This window comes from Panulirus ornatus, chromosome 20 (genome assembly GCF_036320965.1).
Source record: "Panulirus ornatus isolate Po-2019 chromosome 20, ASM3632096v1, whole genome shotgun sequence".
Lineage (NCBI taxonomy): Eukaryota > Metazoa > Arthropoda > Malacostraca > Decapoda > Palinuridae > Panulirus > Panulirus ornatus.
The window spans coordinates 45,523,777-45,549,759 of record NC_092243.1 but is presented as its reverse complement, the minus strand read 5'-3'; the positions used below and the strand labels follow the sequence as shown (position 1 = coordinate 45,549,759).

The window sequence follows — 25,983 nt, the reverse complement described above, 5'->3', positions numbered from 1 at the left end:
ATGAATGCAATTTTGAGTGAATAAAGTAACAACAGATTTCCAACAAAATATGCACTTCAAAGATTAATTCTTAAAAAACTGTCTTTTCTTAGTCATCAGCAAAGTACTGCTAAATCTTGTTTACAATATTTTGATTTACAATCTTGAATCATAAGAGAATGTAATGATATCCAGAGACTATTTCACCTTATTTCCCTTAATCATTTTAAGCAGCAATGCATTCACATACATATTGTTAACTTTCATTTATCTTGGCTATGAATAACTACAAAACAGCAATGTTAGTACAACAATTTCATATAATCACTAATGGCTAAGCAATTATAAAACAGATGATAAGATTTGTATGTTACCAGACCCTGCACGTCCGGTGAATGATGCCTCTGATATACGTGATAGTGCTTTGGCCATCAACAGTTCTTGTAATGCTTAACAATATCAACAATATTTCTGAATATATGTTCTTATAGTCATCAGTCAATAAATATTGGAAATTTAAAAAATTGAATTTTTTTTTTGCACCACATAAATAGTTAATGTATTTCTCTTTTTTTTTTACTGACAATGGCACAGAAATAAAATAACCCATTCAAGGTTCTCAGATGAAAAGAAAAATATTAGAGAAAAAGAATAATAAATTTAACCAGGTCTCTGCAAGTGTTTGTGGACTTGACTCTTAAGGGTAGATATGTCATATGCAGAGGGAAAGATGAAAGAAGGAAGCAAACCCATAATTTCACTCTTTCAGATAAGAAAGAAGTATCTTAACAGTCAATCCTCATGTGATCAATGGCTCATGTCATTAAAGAAACAATGGGCAGCAGCAGCCAGTCACATGCAGCCTTCTTATGAAAATATTGGCAGAAATAATCTTGCTGAATAGAGGAAAGAGCAACGACAACAAAAAGGGATGGGTGAAGACGGGTGATTGCCAAAAGAATCTATTAGGTAGGAGGCTTTGATTTCACTCTTGTGAAATCATCCCAAATATATAAGCAGTGTTCCATACTATGGCAAATAAAACCCTGGCAGATATAGAGTAGCTGCTTACAAGGAAAATTATCATGGCACCTACACAACTCCTAAGCATTGGGAAGCAAACTATGAATGTTAATTATGTGGGGTTTCCAGAATAGACTTGAGGATATGGTTCTGTAAAACATGTTTATGTTATTGCAGGGATGAATTATGGTGTCTGAAACCAAGCCAAAGTAAACAAGTGACAAACAGAGGGGAAATACTGGGAGAAATTGCATCTTTGCACTATCAAATTTAATCAAGTTACTGTTTCCCTAATTTATGAGGGAGGAAATATGCAGAACACAAGAACAAGCGCAGAGAGAGGAAAGGAGTGAGAGAGTGAGTGAGTGAGTGTGACAGTGTGTGTATGTGTGTGTTCTGATGTGTGTAGAGTGGAATCATCAGCATAAGAGTGAATAAGGTTAAAAACAATTAAAAGATAAAAAGACAGGAAAAACCCTTTGGAACACTACTCTTGATAGGATAAAAGAGATAAGTTGCACTATCAACAGAACACCCAGACAGAAAAGTATACATTAAAGAACAAAGTGGAGCAAAAAAAAATCAAGAGGAAGGAAGTTTAGAAAGCATAAACTTGTGCTATACCATCATATGCTTAGGAGATGTCAAGGGCCATTCTAACCCCTGTAACTATCTTCCTGTTGCTCTGACATCTATCATTTCTAAAGTTCTTGAGTCCCTCCTCAACTCCCATATCCTCTGATATCTTAATTTCCTACCTTACTAATGTCTGACCATCATCCCTGAAAGATTTAGGGGCATCTTATGCAGTTGTCCTTGACATATCCAAACCTTTGACAGGGTGTCCCATTGGAGTCTCATCTATAAGCTCCCCTTTCTCACTTTGTTTCCTCATATCTGGCTTCCTTTCTGACCAATCTATCTCCATGCACGTTGATGGATCAGCCTCTCCCACTTTCTCCATCAACAGCAGTGTTCTTCAAGGTTCTGTCTTCTCTCCTACACATTTTCTCCTTTTTATCAAAGATTTCCCTTCTTTCACAAATAACCAAATGCACTCATACACTGACGACTCAAGAGTGTATTCCTCCACACCCTTCAATTTTGCTCATTCTGCATCTTGACAGAGCTTTCTCAATAAGCTCAGACTTGGACAGGATATCTCAGAGGGGATGATGAAATCTAACAAAGTTTAATGCCTTAAAGATCCAGTTTCTACAAATATCTACAACAAAAATTCCTCACAGCTTCCTCTTTCCTTTGACAGTTCTGTAATTCCACCTCAACTCAATGAACATATTGGGTATTACCTTAACATTAACCCCATCTTGGAAACTTCACATTACAGAAATAGCTGAGTCTCCCTCTAAGAAGCTGGGAACCCTGTTCAGAAGTTGAATTTCTTTTCTTCCAAACAGTTGCTCCATTTATATAAAGGACTGATCCATTCTTGTATAGAGTACTGCTCTCACACTTGAGGTTGTTTTGGCTCTGCATCCTTTCCTGACAGAATCAAGCTGAATGCAGTCAGACTTATAAACACTGTATGGCCAATGGCAACTCAAGGAGGGTTGTTCTGATAACTTTCTTTCCCTACACCTTAAAGCTTTGGACCTCTCTATCCTCTCATGTCTATCCCAATAACTATGACCTTGCACATTCTAAAAGATATGCTTTCCACTTCCTCCAAAATTCATAAATATTTCCCTCGTCTTCTTTTCCCTTTCATTAAACTCTCTACATTTTAATTAAGGCCTTGATGTGGACTTCTGTCAGTGACTGAAGCCTCCAACTTAAAAAAAAAAAAAAGGCAAACTTTACCATAATCCCTGAAGGAGGACCAGAAGTGAGTAATATAAGAGAAAAGATCACCAGTGGAACCCGTACAGCAAAAACCATACAAGTGATTTGACAGGAATGGCAAGCTAAAATGTTTGAGAAAGTGAAAGTTGAAAGGAGTTTCAAAGATTTAGGAGACAGCATAAATAAAAGCAATGGGTTGATCGGTGGATGAGTTAGGGTATCCTTTCTTAGGTAAGGACTACACAAAAACACATACTTCAATGACAGAAAAAAGATGGGTGAGAAGTGATCAGAGCTGGCTCAGAAGCATACCCCCCTTACAACTAGAGGAAAGTATGGCATTTGGGCCATATGCCTTACCCAGCTGGAGCAGGAAAAGGATTTGAAACACCCTGCATGAATATAGGCAATGGTAACTGTTCAGTACAAGATGGGGAAGGAGGACAAGACAGAGAATCATAGGGTAAAAAATGAGTGATTGTATTAGCTGAAGGATCAGCTAAAGACAGATCAGATTAAGGGAGGTGAGGAAATGTTGAAGTGCAAAAGTTACTGTAGATGATTTGGTTAAGGACCAGAGATTTTTATCAGAAGTAAAATATTTTTGACTTTTCATGAAGGTGTGCTTGATTTCACAAAAACAGCTCTGAAGTGATTCTGAGCAGAAATGATAACAAAATGCGTTTCAGTGGAGGGGGAGAGTTTCATGACTCGATTTGCTTTGCTCCTTAAGTGAAATGCATACATTGGAGTAAGAGCAATCAAACCTTGTTTGGGGGAAGATAGATCTGATCACAGATGGGATGTAGGACTCCTTCCCAGTTATACTGTCAAATAAGAGATATCCAGGTCAGCGAAGCAGTACTAGTCCCTAAGAAACTCAGCACAGAAGCCATGAAGGGATGACTGCCAAGTTCTCCTAAAATGCCAAAACAGGCATTTAGAGGAGGGGATACAAGGTGGGCATGCTCAGTTAGAAGATAGAGACTGTGGTAGGAGAACCCTAAGGAAGGCAGAAATAATGTGTGTACATATATTCATTTATATCATTTATAATACTTTGTCGCTGTCTCTTGCGTTAGCGAGGTTGGGCAAGGAAACAGACGAAAGAATGGCCCAACCCACCCACATACATATGTATATACATACACGTCCACACACACACATATACATACCTATACATCTCAACATATATATATATATATATATATATATATATATATATATATATATATATATATATATATATATATATATATATATATATACACAACCGAACAGGCATATACATATATATACACATGTACATAATTCATACTGTCTGTCCTTATTCATTCCCATCACCACCCAGCCACATATGAAATGAAAACCCCCTCCCCTCACATGTGGGCGAGGTAGCGCTAGGAAAAGACAACAAAGGCCACATTCGTTCACAATCAGTCTCTAGCTGTCATGTATAATGCACCACAATCACTGCTCCCTTTCCACATCCAGGCCCCACAAAACTTTCCATGGTTTACCCCAGACGCTTCACATGCCCTGGTTCAATCCATTGACAGCACATTGACCCCGGTGTACCACATTGTTCCAATTCACTCTATTCCTTGAATGCCTTTCACCCTCCTGCATCTTCAGGCCCCGTTCACTCAAAATCTTTTTCACTCCATCTTTCCACCTCCAATTTGGTCTCCCACTTCTCCTCGTTCCCTCCACCTCTTGACACATATATCCTCCTTGTCAATCTTTCCTCACTCATTCTTTCCATGAGCCCAAACCATTTCAAAACACCCTCTTCTGCTCTCTCAATGACACGCTTTTTATTACCGCACATCTCTCTTACCCTTTCATTACTTACTCAATCAAACCACCTCACACCACATATTGTCCTCAAACATCTCATTTCCAACACATCCACCCTCCTTTGCACAACCCTACCTATAGCCCACGCCTTGCAACCATATAACATTGTTGGAACCACTATTCCTTCAAACATACCCATTTTTGCTTTCCAAGATAACAATCTCGACTTCCACACATTTTTTAATGCTCCCAGAACTACCCCCCCAACCCGATGGTTCACTTCCGCTTCTATGGTTACATCTGCTTCCAAATCCACTCCCAGATATCTAAAGTACTTCACTTCCTCCAGTTTTTCTCCATTTACACGTACCTCCCAATTGCCTTGTAACTCAACCCTACTGTACCTAATAACCTTGCTCTTATTCACATTTACTCTTAACTTTCTTCTTTCACACACTTTACCAAACTCAGTCACCAGCTTCTGCAGTTTCTCACATGAATCAGTCACCAGCGCTGTATCATCAGCAAACAACAACTGACTCACTTCCCAGGCTCTCTCATCCACAACAGACTTCATACTTGCCCATCTTTCCAAAACTCTTGCACTCACCTCCCTAACAGCCCCATCCATAAACAAATTAAACAACCATAGAGACATCATGCACCCCTGCTGCAAACCAACAATCACTGTGAACCAATCGCTTTCCTCTCTTCCTACATGTACACATGCCTTACATCCTCGATAAAAACTTTTCACTGCTTCTAACAATATACTTCCCACACCATATATTCTTAATACCTTCCACAGAGCATCTCTATCATATGCCTTCTCCAGATCAATAAATGCTACATAAAATCCATTTGCTTTTCTAAGTATTTCTCACATACATTCTTCAAAGCAAAGACCTGATACACACATACTCTACCACTTCTGAAACCACACTGCTCTTCTCCAATATGATGCTCTGTACATGCCTTCACTCTCTCAATCATTACCTTCCCATATCATTTCCCAGGAATACTCAATAAAGTTATACCTCTGTAATTTGAGTACTCACTCTTATCCCCTTTGCCTTTGTACAATGGCACTATGCACACATTCCGCCAGTCCTCAGGCACCTCATCATGAGTCATACATATATTAAATAACCTTACCAACCAGTCAACAATACAGTCACCCCCTTTTTAATAAATTCCACTGCAATACCATCCAAACCCGCTGTCTTGCCGGCTTTCATCTTCCGCAAAGCTTTTACTACCTCTTCTCTGTTTACCAAAACATTCTCCATAATCCTCTCACTTTGCACACCACCTCGACCAAAACACACTATATCTGCCACTCTTTCATCAAACACTTTGAACATACCTTCAAAATACTCACTCCATCTCCTCCTCACATCACCACTACTTGTTATCACCTCCCCATTAGCCCCCTTCATTGAATTTGTTCCTTTGTCTTACGCACTTTATTTATCTCCTTCCAAAACATCGTTTTATTCTACCTAAAATTTAATGATACTCTCTCACCCCAACTCTCATTTGTCCTCTTTTTCACCTCTTGCACCTTTCTCTTGACCTCCTGCCTCTTTTTTATACATCTCCCATATAATAATAATAATAATAATAATAATATATATATATATATATATATATATATATATATATATATATATATATATATATATATATATATAATAGACTGGGGAAGAGCAGTGTGGTTTCAGAAGTGGTAGAGGATGTGTGGATCAGGTGTTTGCTTTGAAGAATGTATGTGAGAAATACTTAGAAAAGCAAATGGATTTGTATGTAGCATTTATGGATCTGGAGAAGGCATATGATAGAGTTGATAGAGATGCTCTGTGGAAGGTATTAAGAATATATGGTGTGGGAGGCAAGTTGTTAGAAGCAGTGAAAAGTTTTTATCGAGGATGTAAGGCATGTTTACGTGTAGGAAGAGAGGAAAGTGATTGGTTCTCAGTGAATGTAGGTTTGCGGCAGGGGTGTGTGATGTCTCCATGGTTGTTTAATTTGTTTATGGATGGGGTTGTTAGGGAGGTCAATGCAAGAGTTTTGGAAAGAGGGGCAAGTATGAAGGCTGTTGGGGATGAGAGAGCTTGGAATGTGAGTCAGTTGTTGTTCGCTGATGATACAGCGCTGGTGGCTGATTCATGTGAGAAACTGCAGAAGCTGGTGACTGAGTTTGGTAAAGTGTGTGGAAGAAGAAAGTTAAGAGTAAATGTGAATAAGAGCAAGGTTATTATGTACAGTAGGGTTGAGGGTCAAGTCAATTGGGAGGTGAGTTTGAATGGAGAAAAACTGGAGGAAGTGAAGTGTTTTAGATATCTGGGAGTGGATCTGGCAGCGGATGGAACCATGGAAGCGGAAGTGGATCATAGGGTGGGGGAGGGGGCGAAAATTCTGGGGGCCTTGAAAAATGTGTGGAAGTCGAGAACATTATCTCGGAAAGCAAAAATGGGTATGTTTGAAGGAATAGTGGTTCCAACAATGTTGTATGGTTGCGAGGCGTGGGCTATGGATAGAGTTGTGCGCAGGAGGATGGATGTGCTGGAAATCAGATGATTGAGGACAATATGTGTTGTGAGGTGGTTTGATCGAGTAAGTAATGTAAGGGTGAGAGAGATGTGTGGAAATAAAAAGATTATAGTTGAGAGAGCAGAAGAAGGTGTTTTGAAATGGTTTGGTCACATGGAGAGAATGAAGGAGGAAAGATTAACCAAGAGGATATATGTGTCAGGGGTGGAGGGAACAAGGAGAAGTGGGAGACCAAACTGGAGGTGGAAAGATGGAGTGAAAAAGATTTTGAGTGATCAGGGCCTGAACATGCAGGAGGGTGAAAGGCGTGCAAGGAATAGAGTGAATTGGATCGATGTGGTATACCGGGGTTGACGTGCTGTCAGTGGATTGAATCAGAGCATGTGAAGCGTCTGGGGTAAACCATGGAAAGTTGTGTGGGGCCTGGATGTGGAAAGGGAGCTGCGGTTTCGGGCATTATTGCGTGACAGCTGGAGACTGAGTGTGAAGGAATGGGGCCTTTGTTGTCTTTTCCTAGTGCAACCTCGCACACATGAGGGGGGAGGGGGATGGTATTCCATGTGTGGCGAGGTGGCGATGGGAATGAATAGGGGCAGGCAGTGTGAATTGTGTGTATGGGTATATATGTATGTGTCTGTGTGTGTATATATATGTGTACATTGAGATGTATAGGTATGCATATTTGCATGTGTGGGCGTGTGTGTGTGTACATTGTGTATGGGGGTGGGTTGTGCCATTTCTTTCGTCTGTTTCCTTGCGCTACCTCACAAACGCGGGAGACAGCGACAAAGCAAAATAAATAAATATATATATATATATAGATATATATATATATATATATGTATATATATCAGTGATGGATTGCGCAAAAGATGCTTGTGGCATGAGAAGAGTGGGAGGTGGGTTGATTAGAAAGGGTAGTGGGTGGTGGGATGAAGAAGTAAGATTATTAGTGAAAGAGAAGAGAGAGGCATTTGGACGATTTTTGCAGGGAAAAAATGCAATTGAGTGGGAGATGTAGAAAAGAAAGAGACAGGAGGTCAAGAGAAAGGTGCAAGAGGTGAAAAAGAGGGCAAATGAGAGTTGGGGTGAGAGAGTATCATTAAATTTTAGGGAGAATAAAAAGATGTTCTGGAAGGAGGTAAATAAAGTGCGTAAGACAAGGGAGCAAATGGGAACTTCAGTGAAGGGCGCAAATGGGGAGGTGATAACAAGTAGTGGTGATGCGAGAAGGAGATGGAGTGAGTATTTTGAAGGTTTGTTGAATGTATTTGATGATAGAGTGGCAGATATAGGGTGTTTTGGTCGAGGTGGTGTGCAAAGTGAGAGGGTTAGGGAAAATGATTTGGTAAACAGAGAAGAGGTAGTAAAAGCTTTGCGGAAGATGAAAGCCGGCAAGGCAGCAGGTTTGGATGGTATTGCAGTGGAATTTATTAAAAAAGGGGGTGACTGTATTATTGACTGGTTGGTAAGGTTATTTAATGTATGTATGACTCATGGTGAGGTGCCTGAGGATTGGCGGAATGCGTGCATAGTGCCATTGTACAAAGGCAAAGGGGATAAGAGTGAGTGCTCAAATTACAGAGGTATAAGTTTGTTGAGTATTCCTGGTAAATTATATGGGAGGGTATTGATTGAGAGGGTGAAGGCATGTACAGAGCATCAGATTGGGGAAGAGCAGTGTGGTTTCAGAAGTGGTAGAGGATGTGTGGATCAGGTGTTTGCTTTGAAGAATGTATGTGAGAAATACTTAGAAAAGCAAATGGATTTGTATGTAGCATTTATGGATCTGGAGAAGGCATATGATAGAGTTGATAGAGATGCTTTGTGGAAGGTATCAAGAATATATGGTGTGGGAGGCAAGTTGTTAGAAGCAGTGAAAAGTTTTTATCGAGGATGTAAGGCATGTGTACGTGTAGGAAGAGAGGAAAGTGATTGGTTCTCAGTGAATGTAGGTCTGCGGCAGGGGTGCGTGATGTCTCCATGGTTGTTTAATTTGTTTATGGATGGGGTTGTTAGGGAGGTGAATGCAAGAGTTTTGGAAAGAGGGGCAAGTATGAAGTCTGTTGGGGATGAGAAAGCTTGGGAAGTGAGTCAGTTGTTGTTCGCTGATGATACAGCGCTGGTGGCTGATTCATGTGAGAAACTGCAGAAGCTGGTGACTGAGTTTGGTAATGTGTGTGAAAGAAGAAAGTTAAGTGTAAATGTGAATAAGAGCAAGGTTATTAGGAACAGTAGGGTTGAGGGTCAAGTCAATTGGGAGGTAAGTTTGAATGGAGAAAAACTGGAGGAAGTAAAGTGTTTTAGATATCTGGGAGTGGATCTGGCAGCAGATGGAACCATGGAAGCGGAAGTGGATCATAGGGTAGGGGAGGGGGCGAAAATTCTGGGAGCCTTGAAGAATGTGTGGAAGTCGAGAACATTATCTCCGAATGCAAAAATGGGTATGTTTGAGGGAATAGTGGTTCCAACAATGTTGTATGGTTGCAAGGCGTGGGCTATGGATAGAGTTGTGTGCAGGAGGATGGATGTGCTGGAAATGAGATGTCTGAGGACAATGTGTGGTGTGAGGTGGTTTGATCGAGTAAGTAACGTAAGGGTAAGAGAGATGTGTGGAAATAAAAAGAGCGTGGTTGAGAGAGCAGAAGAGGGTGTTTTGAAATGGTTTGGGCACATGGAGAGAATGAGTGAGGAAAGATTGACCAAGAGGATATGATATATGTGTCGGAGGTGGAGGGAACGAGGAGAAGTGGGAGACCAAATTGGAGGTGGAAAGATGGGGTGAAAAAGATTTTGTGTGATCGGGGCCTGAACATGCAGGAGGGTGAAAGGAGGGCAAGGAATAGAGTGAATTGGATCGATGTGGTATACCGGGGTTGACGTGCTGTCAGTGGGTTGAATCAGGGCATGTGAAGCGTCTGGGGTAAAGCATGGAAAGCTGTGTAGGTATGTATATTTGCGTGTGTGGACGTATGTATATACATGTGTATGGGGGTGGGTTAGGCCATTTCTTTCGTCTGTTTCCTTGCGCTACCTCGCAAATGCGGGAGACAGCGACAAAGCAAAAATATATATATATATATATATATATATATATATATATATATATATATATATATATATATATATATATATATATATATTTTGTTTTGGAAAGAGGGGCAAGTATGAAGTCTGTTGGGGATGAGAGAGCTTGGGAAGTGAGTCAGTTGTTGTTCGCTGATGATACAGCGCTGGTGGCTGATTCATGTGAGAAACTGCAGAAGCTGGTGACTGAGTTTGGTAAAGTGTGTGGAAGAAGAAAGTTAAGAGTAAATGTGAATAAGAGCAAGGTTATTAGGTACAGTAGGGTTGAGGGTCAAGTCAATTGGGAGGTGAGTTTGAATGGAGAAAAACTGGAGGAAGTGAAGTGTTTTAGATATCTGGGAGTGGATCTGGCAGCGGATGGAACCATGGAAGCGGAAGTGGATCATAGGGTGGGGGAGGGGGCGAAAATTCTGGGGGCCTTGAAGAATGTGTGGAAGTCGAGAACATTATCTCGGAAAGCAAAAATGGGTATGTTTGAAGGAATAGTGGTTCCAACAATGTTGTATGGTTGCGAGGCGTGGGCTATGGATAGAGTTGTGCGCAGGAGGATGGATGTGCTGGAAATGAGATGTTTGAGGACAATGTGTGGTGTGAGGTGGTTTGATCGAGTGAGTAACGTAAGGGTAAGAGAGATGTGTGGAAATAAAAAGAGCATGGTTGAGAGAGCAGAAGAGGGTGTTTTGAAGTGGTTTGGGCACATGGAGAGGATGAGTGAGGAAAGATTGACCAAGAGGATATATGTGTCGGAGGTGGAGGGAACAAGGAGAAGAGGGAGACCAAATTGGAGGTGGAAAGATGGAGTGAAAAAGATTTTGTGTGATCGGGGCCTGAACATGCAGGAGGGTCAAAGGAGGGCAAGGAATAGAGTGAATTGGAGCGATGTGGTATACCGGGGTTGACGTGCTGTCAGTGGATTGAATCAAGGCATGTGAAGCGTCTGGGGTAAGCTATGGAAAGCTGTGTAGGTATGTATATTTGCGTGTGTGGACGTATGTATATACATGTGTATGGGGGGGGTTGGGCCATTTCTTTCGTCTGTTTCCTTGCGCTACCTCGCAAACGCGGGAGACAGCGACAAAGTATAATAAAAAAAAAAAAAAATATATATATATATATATGGGGGGAGTAAAAAAAAAAAGGGTGGGAAAGAAAAAAAGAATGTTTCATTTTATTTGCAAAACATATCCTATTACAGTGAACCCCCATTCTAAAGAACTAATTCTGTATCATCCCCAATATTTCCCAGGAACATTAATGCATGAAATATCAATTGGTGTAATGGAACCCTACCTTATTCCTTCAAGGCTGGAGGTATTCAGGGAGTTGCGCAGACTACTCTGAATCAGAAGTTAATTGCCCTGGAGTCACCTGGAGCTACCTAAATCAACTCCTAATCAACTTGCATACAGTGCTAGCTACTTTCCCTAGGCTCATAAGGCTCAATTGTTTTCACCCTTTCAGCAACAATGATGTGCTTCCTGGATCTCTTTGCACATGCAACATTGATAGCAGTCTTACAAAAAGACATACCTTTGAGTCATAAAAAAAAACACTTCAATTGTGTGAGAACACAAGCAGCGGGTTTTATGTGCTGACACAGCAGGCACTTATACTGGCAGGCAGTAACCATGCTATGTCTTGTCTAATAATTTCTACTCAAATCATCTTTTTAATTGCAAAGGCACAAAATATAATACTGCACCATTAAATTCCTGTAAATCAACGTGAGAGAAAATTGTAATCAAGGAAAATAAAAAGGACTGAGGTGATGTGCAACAGGCTGTCACAAGTGTTCTTGATGCCTACTATCCTGGACCAAAGCAGAAACTAAAGAACTATCAAATTACATCCCAGACTCAGTCCAATGGGTCTTTAGCTTACTGAACTAAATTTGCAATGTAACACTTTTATGGAAATTTCCCTTAGATCCCAAACTTAGTAAGATGGGGCCTGAAGAGTCAGTAAGAAGCAAATTTCTGATATACAGAAGCAAAATACAAACTAAATGCCCTTAGAACATTAATTGGAACCAGAATTGGACAAGAAAAAGATGCTCTCAACATCCCATACAAACATTTCATCTACTCCACTTTAAACTATGCCTCACCTACCTGGTCTTATACCCTCTCAAAAATAAATCAAGCAAAGCTGCAAACCACTCAAAACAGCACACTCAGAGCAATCACTGGTTACCTTGCAACTACAAACACTCAACACCTTCACAATGAAACAAAGATCCAATACAGTCCCACTTCATCATGTGTGGCACTCATTTCTATGCAACACCACCAGATCCCATCCACCCTAATCCCTCTATAACTAGGCATCATCCCCCCAAGCAGAAATGAAGAGCTTAACCCTGCCTTACACTTTAGTATCCTCTACTCACACAGCCCCACATCCCTAACATATATTACACTGATAAAGCACATACACACTAAAATAACGCAGCTAGCACTAAACAACCAACCCCACAACTAAATCTCAAACTCCAACCCTCCAGACATACACCTATCATACACCACTTGCCCCAGACAAACACAAACTTTCCCACTTATGTTGTGGACATCGCCCATCACTAAAGCACTGCAAACACAAATGCAACATATCCTAAGACCCTTCATGTCTACGACACAACTACCATAAAGAAGACATCAAGCGCTTAACTACTTAATTGCCCCACACTCTCTGCACTTAGATACACACACATCTCAACCTTTTATGATCCTATGGACATGGCCAGCTTTCTGAGTGCTGCAGGAGCCTCAAAAGGATAAAAGGGACTCCTAGGGCAGGAAGGTATGGTAAGGTAAGGTATACACACTTCCTGTTTTAAGAGTCTACTTTGTTTTTATGGGGTTCTGGCCATATCTATTGGACTGGCCTATAGGCCATAAAATGGAGCAACTTTTGGGATAGTAAAAGCAACTGAATACCAAGTGTCTTGTGCTCTCACTGCAATAGCTGCCTTGTGGGCATGAAGAGGTATATGGGAAGTGGTGAATTACTGTTTGTAATGTTTAACGGACGGATGACATCCTGAACGTAGATGTGATAGTGTGACTCATATATGTCAGGGGAATGAGGCTGGAGAAGAGTGCATGTCTACAGGGGAGGTGTTTAAGACTGAGCTGGGAGCACACTTGTTTAAAGCTTGTCAGGCTATTTCCATGTGTGAGTGTTCTGTTAGTATTGTGTTTGTTGGGGTGGTGGGGAGCTGTGAGCAATCTATTTCTACACTAGTGCTGGTGGTTAATTACAGAGTGGCTTGGGAGAGAAAAGTTTAATGCTGCTGCAAAGAACTTAGCACTAAGCATGATGAGATGGGATTGTACTAGGAGGATCCTTGTTTTAATGGGTACATGTTGTATGGTTGTATGTCTGTGGTTGTTAGGCAGCCAGTGATCATTCTGAGAGCTCTATATTGTGAGGCATGTAGCTCTGTTGTATCTCCTTTTGAAACAGTGGACAATTTAACAAGAAAGCATTATGTACAGTGGACAATATGATTTGTCTGAGGAGGATGCTATGAGACTTTCCTGTCCTATCTGGTAAATCTGGTATCAGTTAGTGTTGTGAAGGCATTTAGTTATTGTGATGCTTTTGTGTTGTTTTAGTGTGGGGAGGAAATGTCACTTGTGTATCATATGAGATGTGTTGTATATTTGGAGTTTTGTTCAATGAGAGTGACTGTCTACACAAAGTGACCAGAGGATGTTGGTTGGTTTTGCAATGTGTAGTATAGTGATGCATTTCTGTTGTTCTTACTCTAGTGTCAATGTGTTATGATGTGACTGCAAGGTTGTCTGAAGATGAAATGACCTTTATGTTATGGTTCGCTGGAGGTAATGGGAGGTCATCTACAAACAAACTGAGGAGAGTAGGAGACAAAAATGCTCTTTGGAAACTCCACTGAAGAGCATTAGTGTTTCTAAGGTCAAGCCACTGAGAGTAACTGGCATGGCAGCAAGCAATGAAGTACCAGTGAAGAGCATTAGTGTTCCTAAGGTCAAGCCAGTGAGAGTAACTGGCATGGCAGCAAGCAATGAAGTACTCCAACCACTCTTTGTCATTGTTGAGGAGAGTGGAGTCAAATATCTTTTGTGAGGATGTCGGATGATAATCTCAAATGTTTTCTTGATGCATATTGCCATTATCATTGGGATGGGTGCTGTGGTTGCTGAAGCCATCTGGAATGTGTTGTGTAAGGTCTATGTGAAGTGTGATGGTGGACTTATTGGGTCTAAATCTATGCTGGGTAGGTGAGTGTGCTTAATTCTGTTGTTGATTAGTTTTTCACAGAGTTTGGATAATGAAGACATAGAGGTGTGTGTGTGTGTGTGTGTGTGTGTGTGTGTGTGTGTGTGTGTGTGTGTGTGTGTGTGTGTGTGTCAGATGTTATAAACTGTTGTGTAGCCAGGAGTGGTTGAAGACAACTGTAAGTGCTTAGGCTGCAAATGTTATATGTGAGAGTTTTATATATTGTCAAGGTCTCTTGCAGGAAAGTTTCTCAGGTTCTAATTACACCACCTATATTAACAGAGTGAAGAATGGATGAGCAGTTGTTTCTTGATGGATTTTGTTCTGGTTCTTCATGCATTCCTGTTTAAGGGTGCAGTTGGTTTGTGGCTAATTACAGAGAATCATGTTTGTGTGTTCTTTGGGTAAAGGAACATGGATGAAGAACAATGGAGGAGAAGAGCAAAAGGCTTTGAATGACTATGCGATGGTGGATGAAATACTAAGAAAGGCTGTGCTGGATGCTAGTCATGATTCTTGCAGGGATGAGGATCAGGGAGAAGTGGAGGTATGGTGTAAGGAGGAAGGGAGAGGTAAAAGTATTGGCAAGCATGATGATGAATCACGAAAAATACAGGAAGGAGCATGAAAGGAAGGTAACTGAAAGCTCAGATGGAAGTGCAGTGAATGTAGGAATGCAGTCATGTGAGAATAAGGTATTCAAAATGTTTAGAGAAATACTAGTAAAGATCGAAGAATCAGTAGGTGGATACAAGGTAGTGAGATACAGGAATAAAAAGGACAATGCATGACAGACAGAAGAGATTAGAAATGCTGAGGAAGAGAAGAAAAAGGCATGTTGTAGAGGGCTAAACTGGAATGTACCAATGAGATTTCAGCAAAGGAGGAGGGAAGAATACAAAATATGTAAGCGGAATGTTAAGAAGCTAATCAAGGAAAGCAAAGAAAGAGTAGATGAAGATTTTGGAAGAAAGTGAAGTGAAAAGTTTCAGGATGATAAGAAACAATACTGGAAGGAAGTGAAAAAGGAAAGAGGTGGATGTAAGAGTGGAAATGTTAATGTGATAAGTAAGGAAGGGGAATTGCTGAATGAAAAGGAGGAAGTAAAAGGAAGATGGAAAGAGTATTTTGAAGAACTGATGAATGTGGGATAAGGGTAGGCAGCAGTTGTTACATGCATGGGTATGGAAGAGGGAAAGAAGAGGATAAAAGTGCAGGGGCCTATAGTAAAGAGGCAGGTAATGTGGTCAATAATAAGGCTGAAGGTAGGAAAAGAACCTGGAGTTGATGGGATTACGGCTGAAATGCTGAAGTATGGTGGAGAAAGCGTGATAGAATGGATGCATCTTATTTGAAATCTAGCATGGATACAGGAAAGAGGTGGATGTAAGAGTGGAAATGTTAATGTGATAAGTAAGGAAGGGGAATTGCTGAATGAAAAGGAGGAAGTAAAAGGAAGATGGAAAGAGTATTTTGAAGAACTGATAAATGTGGGATAAGGGTAGGCAGCAGTTGTTACACGCATGGGTATGGAAGAGGGAAAGAAGAGGATAAAAGTGCAGGGGCCTATAGTAAAGAGGTAGGTAATGTGGGCAATAATAAGGCTGAAGGTAGGAAAAGAACCTGGAGTCGATGGGATTACGGCTGAAATGCTGAAATATGGTAAAGAAAGCGTGATAGAATGGATGCATCTTATTTGAAGTCTAGCATGGATACAGAAGGCTGTGCCTAAGGATTGGATGAAAGCTATCACTGTTCTTTACTCAAAAGAAAAGGTGCAAAAGATGTATGAAGCTATTATGGGGGAATAAGTTTGTAAAGTATACCAGGAAAAGTGCATGCAAGAATATCAATTGACAGAGTGATGGAAATGACAAATGCAGAATAAGTGAAGAGCAAGGAGGTTTTAGGAAAGGTAGGGGATGTGTGGATCAGATTTTTGTAGTAAAGATGGATCTGAAGAAAGTGTATGAAAGAGTTGAGTGCAATGCTTTGTGGGATGTGTTAAGGATATGTGGTATAGGGGGACAACTGCTGAATGGTGTAAAAGCCTTCTACAGAGGAGCAAATGCATGTGTAAGAGTGGATGGAGAGCTGAGCAAAAGTTCTGGTATACATGTAGGTGTAAGGCAGGGCTGTGTGATGTCACCGTGGCTTTTTAATATATATATATATATATTGTAATGTAAGTAATGTAAGGGTAAGAGAGAAGTGTGGAAATAAAAAGAGTGTGGTTGAGAGAGCAGAAGAGGGTGTTTTGAAATGGTTTGGGCACATGGAGAGAATGAGTGAGGAAAGATTGACCAAGAGGATATATGTGTCGGAGGTGGAGGGAACGAGGAGAAGTGAGAGACCAAATTGGAGGTGGAAAGATGAGAGTGAAAAAGATTTTGAGTGATCGGGGCCTGAACATGCAGGAGGGTGAAAGGCGGGCAAGGAATAGAGTGAATTGGATCGATGTGGTATACCGGGGTTGACGGGCTGTCAGTGGATTGAATCAGGGCATGTGAAGCGTCTGGGGTAAACCATGGAAAGCTGTGTGGGGCCTGGATGTGGAAAGGGAGCTGTGGTTTCGGTGCATTAATACATGACAGCTAGAGACTGAGTGTGAATGAATATGGCCTTTGTTGTCCTTTCCTAGCGCTACCTCGCACACATGAGGGGGGAGGGGGGATGGTATTCCATGTGTGGCGAGGTGGCGATGGGAATGAATAAAGGCAGACAGTGTGAACTATGTGCATGGGTATATATGTATGTGTCTGTGTGTGTAATATATATGTGTACATTGAGATGTATAGGCATGTATATCTGCGTGTGTGGACGTGTGTGTATATACATGTGTATGGGGGTGGGTTGGGCCATTTCTTTCGTCTGTTTCCTTGCGCTACCTCACAAACGCGGGAAACAGCGACAAAGCAAAATAAATAAATAAATAAATAAATAAATATAAATGAAGTATGAAGTCTGTTGGGGATGAGAGAGCTTGGGAAGCGAGTCAGTTGTTGTTCGCTGATGATACAGCGCTGGTGGCTGATTCATGTGAGAAACTGCAGAAGCTGGTGACTGAGTTTGGTAAAGTGTGTGAAAGAAGAAAGTTAAGAGTAAATGTGAATAAGAGCAAGGTTATTAGGTACAGTAGGGTTGAGGGTCAAGTCAACTGGGAGGTAAGTTTGAATGGAGAAAAACTGGAGGAAGTAAAGTGTTTTAGATATCTGGGAGTGGATCTGGCAGCAGATGGAACCATGGAAGTGGAAGTGGATCATAGGGTGGGGGAGGGGGCGAAAATTCTGGGAGCCTTGAAGAATGTGTGGAAGTCGAGAACATTATCTCGGAAAGCAAAAATGGGTATGTTTGAAGGAATAGTGGTTCCAACAATGTTGTATGGTTGCGAGGCGTGGGCTATGGATAGAGTTGTGCGCAGGAGGATGGATGTGCTGGAAATGAGATGTTTGAGGACAATGTGTGGTGTGAGGTGGTTTGATCGAGTAAGTAACGTAAGGGTAAGAGAGATGTGTGGAAATAAAAAGAGCGTGGTTGAGAGAGCAGAAGAGGGTGTTTTGAAATGGTTTGGGCACATGGAGAGAATGAGTGAGGAAAGATTGACCAAGAGGATATATGTGTCGGAGGTGGAGGGAACGAGGAGAAGTGGGAGACCAAATTGGAGGTGGAAAGATGGAGTGAAAAAGATTTTGTGTGATCGGGGCCTGAACATGCAGGAGGGTGAAAGGAGGGCAAGGAATAGAGTGAATTGGATCGATGTGGTATACCGGGGTTGACGTGCTGTCAGTGGATTGAATCAGGGCATGTGAAGCGTCTGGGGTAAAGCATGGAAAGCTGTGTAGGTATGTATATTTGCGTGTGCGGACGTATGTATATACATGTGTATGGGGGTGGGTTGGACCATTTCTTTCGTCTGTTTCCTTGCGCTACCTCACAAACGCGGGAGACAACGACAAAGCAAGAAAAAAAAAGAAAAATATATATATATATATATATATATATATATATATATATATATATATATATATATATATATATATATATATATATATATATATATCACGTATTCCCTGCGTGTCGTAGAAGGCGACTAAAAGGGGAGGGAGCGGGGGGCTGGAAATCTTCCCCTCTCGTTTTTTTTTTTTTAATTTTCCAAAACAAGGAATAGAGAAGGGGGCCAGGTGAGGATATTCCCTCCAAGGCCCAGTCCTCTGTTCTTAAAGCTACCTCGCTAATGCGGGAAATGGCGAATAGTTTGAAAAAAAAATATATATATATATATATATATATATATATATATATATATATATATATATATATATATATACACATGGATGGAGTGATCAGAGAGATGAAAACAAAGCTAGGGAAAAGAGGTACAGAGATGGGGTGTGGCGGTGAGATATGGTGGCTAGTGGCAAGCCTGTTTGCAAATGATACTGTTCTGTTTGGTGAGAGTGAAGAGGAATTGCAGAAGGTTGTTTGTAAGTGTGTTTTATGATGCATGTAGAGAGAGAGAGAGAGAGAGAGAGAGAGAGAGAGAGAGAGAGAGAGAGAGAGAGAGAGAGAGAGAGAGAGAGAGAGAGAGAGAGAGAGAGTATATAGGAGAAGTCTTGGATAAGTGGGGTGATATGAAAGGAGAGATAAGGGAGCAAGCAGTACAGAGTAGAAGAGTCACTGGGTCCCTTAATAGAATAATGAAGGGTTGAGGTGTAAGTATGAAAGTGAAGAGAGGATTAAAGGACAGCATAGTCCTCCCAACCCTGACTTATACAACTGATATATGGATGCAGAATGAGACACAGAGGTCAAGAATCCAGGCTGTGGATATGAACTTTTTGAGAAGAGCATGTGGTGTGACTAAATGAAATAAAGAAAGAAATGAAAGGGTGCATGAGAAATGTGGGATGGCAAGGAATGCAAAGGGAATGAATTAAGGAGTGGTAGAATGGGTGAAACATAATACACTGAGGGGGTCTGGGCATGTGGAAAGAATGTAAGACTGGGAGTTTGAAAGGAGAGTGCATGATAGTACAATTAAAAGGGTTAGTGTGAGAGGAAGACCATCTATGACATGGGTAAATAGGGTGGAGGAGGAATACTGGAGGGAGAGAAACAGTGGAAGAATGCATGAAATGGTGTATGCGAGAGAGGCATGTAAGGACAGGGATAAGTGGAGCTTTTGCTGTGGCCACCCCTTGATGGGAATTATCAGAGGGAGTAGGCATCAGAGATATAGATAGATAGATAGATAGATAGATAAATATATAGATAGGCTAATTATAGAGAAGTGGTTCAGAATTATGTTTGTGTGTTCTTTGGGAAAAGGAATGTCATTTAAATGGGTCATGTGTACTTTATGAGCAGTGCTTAAGTAAGTGATGAGTTTCTGTGTGCATATATATGTGAAATGTCTGGGGTAAACCATGGAAAGGTTTGTGGGGGCCTGGACGAGGATAGGGAGCTGTGGTTTCAGTGCATCACATGATAGCGAGAGACAGAGTGTGAACGAATGTGGTCTTTTTTGTCTGTTTTCAAGTCGCTACCTTGCTGAAGTGGGGAGCAGTGATGTCATTTCCTGTGGGGAAGGTAGCGCTGGGAATCGACTGAAGGCAAGCACGTATAAATATGTACATGTGTATATATGTATATGTCTCTATATTCCTAAGAGTCCACGGGGAAAATGAAACATTTTCCCCGTGGACTCACAGGAATATCTTGATCACGCGCAAAATTGTGATCCTTTCCAACATGTGTCTATATGTGTATGTATATGTGTTTCTGTTGATATGTATATGTACGTGCATGGGCATTTATGAATATATATGTGTGTGTGGATGGGTCATTCTTCGTCTGTTTCCTGGCCCCACCTCACTGAGACAGGAAACGGCAATTGAGTATAATAATAATAATAACAATACTAATAATAATAATAATAATAATAATAACAATAATAATAATAATAATAATAATAATAATAATAATAATAATAATAATAATAATAAAAAAGTACTTATGTATATGATAAAGCACATTTTTTTCTTTGCATGCAACACTATATGTTTCACAGAGACAATCTACCTCATCTGGTGTAAGCAATTCATCAAACAATTCATAAGCTTTTAAATCCCAACATCACCACAAAAATTCCATCTCTCCTCTGTCATTCTCGACTACATACTGGCTTGATTGTTATAGGGAAAGTAGGGAGTACCAAGTGGTTAAAGGGGGTTGTGTTGGGGGTTGGCCTGGGTAACAAGATGTGTGCTCAACTATTTATCATATTTTACAGTTTCTTGATAATTCTTTCATACTGACTTAGTTGATGATAGGATGTGCTTCAAAGTTATCTGGGGACAAATCAAAATTCTTAGTATTAGCAATTAAAGACAGATTCAATGATGTTATGGATAGCATAATCAGAAGAAGGGTACAATGTGACTGGGTTGTTAAGGTCTACAGGATGATCGTTTTCATGACAGTGTTTAGCGATCGCATTTTTGTGGTCTTCCCTGCTTATTGAATGATGGTACCAATAGCATCTCTCAGTAACTGTTTTACCAGTCTGGCCAATGTATACATCTTTACATGCCTTACATTTGATGACGCAAACAATCCAAATTTTTGGAAAATTTGGCCTACTTTATATTAAGGTCTTACTGACAGTGTTATTATACTGAAAGGCATCATTAAAGGCACAAAAAGTCATCAGATCTCATGTGCAAGGTCAGCCACATGGGACCTTCCCCACGGCACTCTCTGAAGGTTGAACGGGTCAAATAATCTCAGGATTCTGATTTGACCCATTAGCTGGTTACTCAGTAAGAGAGAGAATTCTCTAATAAAAACTGCCTCTGTTTTTGGTAATCTGTTCTGACTGCAGCAATAATTTACAAATTTTCATGTTCTCCAACTGCTATCAGGAAAGAATATTGCTGAGATCCCTTTCCATGTGGCACTATGATGCACCATCCTGCAGGGGCATTGTTAGTCCATAATTCAAAGATGTGATTATTCCAATACAGCTATCACAGTGAAGGTCACAGCCTTCTTGTGGACAATCAAATTCATAAACTATAAAGGTGGCCTTCAAATGGCTTTCATCTTGAATCACATCATTTTTCATTACATGGTTACTCACTAGGACTCTTGTAGTAGATAACAAAACAATTCAACATTTGGGTTGTTGCAATGTACATTGTTCTAAATAATGCCTTGCATTACACATTCATCTACTTTATGTGCTAGCAACATAATTTCTATAAAATACCTTAAATGTATTTTTCAAATGGCCCTGTGGTTGTAGAGTGTGGAAAGTAACTAGAAGCTTAAATATTACTATCTAATTTCCACACCCCATTACCACAGGCCCATTTGAACGATGCATTTAAGGTATTTTTGAGAAAAGAAATGTCACAGTCATATAAAGGAAACAAATGTGTAATGCAAGACATTATCAATTCAAGAACAATGTACACTTCAGCAATCCAAATGTTAAACTTAGTTTTGTTATCTAATGTCTGAGTCCTAGGGTGAGTACCTATATAATGACAAATAATGCGACAAAACAAAAATCCTTTAATCTAAAGCCCATCAACATAGTCTATAAATTTGACTGTCATCTCGAAGGCTGTGAACTTCATTCTAATTGCTTAATTAGAATGATCTTTTGAGTTGTAGACTTACAATACACCTATACGATGATGCAACCAAACACCAAACGGAAAGGGATCACAGTACTACTCTTACATGACAGCAATTGCAGGAAAACAAAAATCCATAAATTTGCAGCAATCACAACAAATTGCAAATTTAATGACCAGCAAATGGGTCAAGTCAGAAGCCTGAAATTATTTGGCCTCTCAAACCAACAAGAGCACTGCCAGGAAGGTCACATATGACTGACCTCACACATAAGATCCAATGACCTATAGCCCATGTCTCCTCATGCTGTCATGGAGTTCACAGCTGTCTCCAGGATTTTAGTGTTCCTGTCAGTGCATATATCATATTCAGTGTTTTCATGATTTTGTTACATTCACATACATTAGTCTGATGATCAATGGATTGAACCAGGGCATGTGAAGCGTCTGTGGTAAACCAAGGAAAGTTCTGTGGGGCCTGGATGTGGAAAGGGAGCTGTGGTTTCGGTGCATTATTACATGACAGCAGAGACTGAGTGTGAACGAATGGGGCCTTTGTTGTCTTCCTAGCACTACCTCGCGCACATTTGGGAGGAGGGGGTTGTTATTTCATGTGTGGTGGGGTGGTGATGGGAATGAATAAAGGCAGATGGTATGAATTATGTACATGTGTATATATGTATATGTCTGTGTGTGTGTATATATGTATACGTTGAGATGTATCGGTATGTATATTTGTGTGTGTGGACATGTATGTATATACATGTGTACGTGGGTAGGTTGGGCCATTCTTTCGTCTGTTTCCTTGCTCTACCTCGCTAACGTGGGAGACAGCGACAAAGCAAAATAAATAAGTAAAAATATATATATATATATATATATATATATATATATATATATATATATATATATATATATATATATATATATATGGGAATAAATAAAGGCAGACAGTAGAAATTACGTACATGTGTATATATGTATATGTCTGTGTGTGTATATATGTGTGTACATTGAGATGTATAGGTATGTATATTTGCGTGTGGACGTGTATGTATATACATGTGTATGGGGGTGGGTTGGGCCATTTCTTTTGTCTGTTTCCTTGCACTACCTCGCAAACGTGGGAGACAGCGACAAAGAAAAATAATAATAATAATAATAATAATAATATATATTATTGTAGATTTATATGCTGAAAAAGGACTGATGATTGGGAATACCTGGTTTAAAAAGCGAGATATACATAAGTATACTTATGTAAGTAGGAGAGATGGCCAGAGAGCGTTATAGGATTACGTGTTAATTGACAGGCGCGCGAAAGAGAGACTTTTGGATGTTAATGAGCTGAGAGGTGCAACTGGAGGGATGTCTGATCATTATCTTGTGGAGGCTAAGGTGAAGATTTGTATGGGTTTTCAGAAAAGAAGAGTGAATGTTGGGGTGAAGAGGGTGGTGAGAGTAAGTGAGCTTGGGAAGGAGACTTGTGTGAGGAAGTACCAGGAGAGACTGAGTACAGAACGGAAAAAGGTGAGAACAATGGAAGTAAGGGGAGTGGGGGAGGAGTGGGATGTATTTAGGGAATCAGTGATGGATTGCGCAAAAGATGCTTGTGGCATGAGAAGAGTGGGAGGTGGGTTGATTAGAAAGGGTAGTGAGTGGTGGGATGAAGAAGTAAGAGTATTAGTGAAAGAGAAGAGAGAGGCATTTGGACGATTTTTGCAGGGAAAAAATGAAATTGAGTGGGAGATGTATAAAAGAAAGAGACAGGAGGTCAAGAGAAAGGTGCAAGAGGTGAAAAAAAGGGCAAATGAGAATTGGGGTGAGAGAGTATCATTAAATTTTAGAGAGAATAAAAAGATGTTCTGGAAGGAGGTAAATAAAGTGCGTAAGACAAGGGAGCAAATGGGAACTTCAGTGAAGGGTGCAAATGGGGAGGTGATAACAAGTAGTGGTGATGTGAGAAGGAGATGGAGTGAGTATTTTGAAGGTTTGTTGAATGTGTTTGATGATATGAGTGGCAGATATAGGGTGTTTTGGTCGAGGTGGTGTGCAAAGTGAGAGGGTTAGGGAAAATGATTTGGTAAACAGAGAAGAGGTAGTAAAAGCTTTGCAGAAGATGAAAGCCGGCAAGGCAGCAGGTTTGGATGGTATTGCAGTGGAATTTATTAAAAAAGGGGGTGACTGTATTGTTGACTGGTTGGTAAGGTCATTTAATGTATGTATGACTCATGGTGAGGTGCTTGAGGATTGGCGGAATGCGTGCATAGTGCCATTATACAAAGGCAAAGGGGATAGGAGTGAGTGCTCAAATTACAGAGGTATAAGTTTCTTGAGTATTCCTGGTAAATTATATGGGAGGATATTGATTGAGAGGGTGAAGGCATGTACAGAGCATCAGATTGGGGAAGATCAGTGTGGTTTCAGAAGTGGTAGAGGATGTGTGGATCAGGTGTTTGCTTTGAAGAATGTATGTGAGAAATACTTAGAAAAGCAAATGGATTTGTATGTAGCATTTATGGATCTGGAGAAGGCATATGATAGAGTTGATAGAGATGCTCTGTGGAAGGTATTAAGAATATATGGTGTGGGAGGCAAGTTCTTAGAGGCAGTGAAAAGTTTTAATCGAGGATGTAAGGCATGTGTACGTGTAGGAAGAGAGGAAAGTGATTGGTTCTCAGTGAATGTAGGTTTGCGGCAGGGGTGTGTGATGTCTCCATGGTTGTTTAATTTGTTTATGGATGAGGTTGTTAGGGAGGTGAATGCAAGAGTTTTGGAAAGAGGGGCAAGTATGAAGTCTGTTGGGGATGAGAGAGCTTGGGAAGTGAGTCAGTTGTTGTTCGCTGATGATACAGCACTGGTGGCTGCTTCATGTGAGAAACTGCAGAAGCTGGTGACTGAGTTTGGTAAAGTGTGTGAAAGAAGAAAGTTAAGAGTAAATGTGAATAAGAGCAAGGTTATTAGGTACAGTAGGGTTGAGGGTCAAGTCAATTGGGAGGTGAGTTTGAATGGAGAAAAACTGGAGGAAGTGAAGTGTTATAGATATCTGGGAGTGGATCTGGCAGCGGATGGAACCATGGAAGCGGAAGTGGATCATAGGGTGGGGGAGGGGGCGAAAATTCTGGGAGCCTTGAAGAATGTGTGGAAGTCGAGAACATTATCTCGGAAAGCAAAAATGGGTATGTTTGAAGGAATAGTGGTTCCAACAATGTTGTATGGTTGCGAGGCGTGGGCTATGGATAGAGTTGTGCGCAGGAGGATGGATGTGCTGGAAATGAGATGTTTGAGGACAATGTGTGGTGTGAGGTGGTTTGATCGAGTAAGTAACATAAGGGTAAGAGAGATGTGTGGAAATAAAAAGAGCGTGGTTGAGAGAGCAGAAGAGGGTGTTTTGAAATGGTTCGGGCACGTGGAGAGAATGAGTGAGGAAAGATTGACCAAGAGAATATATGTGTCGGAGGTGGAGGGAACAAGGAGAAGAGGGAGACCAAATTGGAGGTGGAAAGATGGAGTGAAAAGGATTTTGTGTGATCGGGGCCTGAACATGAAGGAGGGTGAAAGGAGGGCAAGGAATAGAGTGAATTGGAGCGATGTGGTATACAGGGGTTGACGTGCTGTCAGTGGATTGAATCAAGGCATGTGAAGCGTCCGGGGTAAACCATGGAAAGCTGTGTAGGTATGTATATTTCCGTGTGTGGACGTGTGTATGTACATGTGTATGGGGGGGGTTGGGCCATTTCTTTCGTCTGTTTCCTTGCGCTACCTCGCAAACGCGGGAGACAGCATCAAAAAAAAAAAAAAAAAAAAATATATATATATATATATATATATATAT

General features: G+C 40.6%; 1 protein-coding gene across 16 annotated transcripts in view; it reads right to left on the bottom strand.

Annotated features, from left to right (window-relative positions):
* Nucleotides 1-25,983, bottom strand: part of LOC139755976 (uncharacterized) — a 734,338-nt gene that overhangs the window by 401,420 nt on the left and 306,935 nt on the right. The window lies entirely within an intron of this gene.